Source organism: Corvus brachyrhynchos, unplaced genomic scaffold (assembly GCF_000691975.1).
Source record: "Corvus brachyrhynchos isolate BGI_N302 unplaced genomic scaffold, ASM69197v1 scaffold846, whole genome shotgun sequence".
Taxonomy (NCBI): Eukaryota; Metazoa; Chordata; class Aves; order Passeriformes; family Corvidae; genus Corvus; species Corvus brachyrhynchos.
This window is the reverse complement of record NW_008238383.1, coordinates 38732-40826: the sequence shown is the minus strand read 5'-3', so window position 1 is coordinate 40826 and position 2095 is coordinate 38732. Positions and strand designations below refer to the sequence as shown.

General features: G+C 47.4%; 1 long non-coding RNA gene across 1 annotated transcript in view; it reads right to left on the bottom strand.

The window, feature by feature from the left end:
* Nucleotides 1-2095, bottom strand: part of LOC108447176 — a 23462-nt gene that overhangs the window by 3067 nt on the left and 18300 nt on the right. Inside the window, exon 2 of the long non-coding RNA XR_001862585.1 lies at nt 837-841. This is a non-coding gene — a long non-coding RNA (uncharacterized LOC108447176). The remainder of the gene's footprint in view (nt 1-836; nt 842-2095) is intronic.

Sequence of the window (2095 nt, the reverse complement as noted above, 5' to 3'; positions counted from 1 at the left end):
GGGAGCGCTACTACGGAGTCAGGGTGCTGAAACAGACAACTCCAAGATACAGCCGAGGCAGCAGGGGCCAGGTGGTGTGGGGTTGGCACTCCAGCAGAGACCTTTACCCCCCCCAAACAGCAGCAGAGAGTTGGGGGCAGCAGCTCAAGAAACTGTGGAGAACTGAGCTCAGCCAGCAGCTGCACCACCCCTTATTAGGATGAAATAGCTTTCAGGGTTTGTTTGTCCCTGCTTTTCTGTTGGTTTTGGGCTGGGGGAGGAGAACGTTAAGCTGCAGGAACTCTCCTAGCCATATTGCCTTTGTCTCCTGAATACCATGTGACCTGGGCACGGGAACAGTCATTATATTGCCTTTGTCTGGAGACCACACCAGGCCCTGTCTTCAGGAAGCATTTTCTTTTGTTCCCAGTGGTGAATGCCCTTTTTGGGCATAGGGCACCTTTTTTGTATACTTTTTTCTATTAATATTGCCATTGTTATTGCAATTTTAGTAAATTGTTATTTCAACTCATAACCTCCACTATTGGAAAGGGTGGGGGGACTTATTTGGAGTTTAGTTCCCTGTTGGTTCTTAAAACCAGCACAGCAGGAAATACACAGGAGGTGAAAGCAGGGACAGGCCACTTGGAACGAATATAGAGGGGTTGTCAAAGTAGAAATGAGACAAGGAAAGCTAAGGCCCATCTGGAATTAAATCTGGCCAAGGATGTCCAGGACAGCAAGAAAGGTTTCTTCAAATACATCAACAACAAAAGGAAAACTAAGGAAAAGGTGAGCCCATTACTAAATGGAGGGGGGACCCTGGTGACAGGATGCTGAGAAGGCATTTACTGAACATCACCTTTGCATCGGTCTTCACTAACAAGACCAGCCCTCAGAGATCTCTGACCCAGGAGACCAGGTGTTAAGATCCAATTATTAGAATTATTAGAGAGATTAATTAAGGTGCAAACAAGACCATATGCCAACATCAATAGTACAGATTTTTATTTAACAGTAAATGTGAGGTAAAGAGAGAGAGAGAAAGGGGGGGGGGAGAGAAAGAAAGAAAGTGAGAGAGAAACAGAAAAAATATCCTCACTCCATAGATTCTGATGATGTCCTGTTGGTCCCCTTCTTCTAATCTTCTTGGTGGTTGCAGTCTTGTCAAAGTGGTGGTTGCAGACTGTATCCATCAAGTGGCAGGGGGAAAGAGACCACAAAATACCGGGTCCATGGGGTTTATATTATGCTGAGGCTAGGTGGAAACACCCCCTGTACCTCCCCTGGATGATGTAATACTGGATCGCGGGACATTTCATGAGTCTTTGGCATGTTCTAAGATGTTGCAGCTGTCAGTGTAGTTGAATCAATAGTGGCCCATCAGCCCATCAGCTGAGATGAATACCTTCATCCTGTGTGTGAATGTCCCAGTAATTTGGAAGGGAGTTTTCACAGCTGAGTCATTATGTAATGGAGGACATTGGCATGATAAGAAGGACTATCCCACCTTGAAGGATTTGCCTCTTATCAGCCTCTTCCCTTATCTGGAAACCCAGTTTGTAGCCTCAGGTGTGCATGCCCTTCTGCACCTGGAAGGCCACTCTGTGCATCACTAGCAAGGTACCCAGCTGATTGTTTGAGCCATTAGCACCAATAGTCCAGGCTCTTAGAACACCTAGGCAGTGCAAGTAGTCGAATGTTTGCATTATTAATCACTAGCAGTCTAGTCTCTCACAGCAGGAAAAAAAGAATGGTGGAAAGATGTTGTAACCGCTGGACTCTGTCTAGCAGGCTGCTGCGGCCTGAAAGCTCAGCGAGGGTTTCCTAGGACCATGCGATTAATCGCATCCCGGAGTCCATTTCAGACAGCCCTACGATCTGGCTCCGGCAGCTAGCAGCATTACAACGCAGTGGATGGTAAAGAAGGTAGAGAAGGGTCTCTCATGAGGGTTTGAGATGACTTTAATCACATCTTGTCCCCGCGATGTTCAGAGGTGGAGAGACAGCGTGGTCTGAGTGCAGGATGGTTGTGTCAGGGGCCCAGGGGCAGTCTCTGGGCGGGGTTGGGGTACAAGAACAAATAGGGAGAAACCAAGGGAGTGGCCAAGGCTAG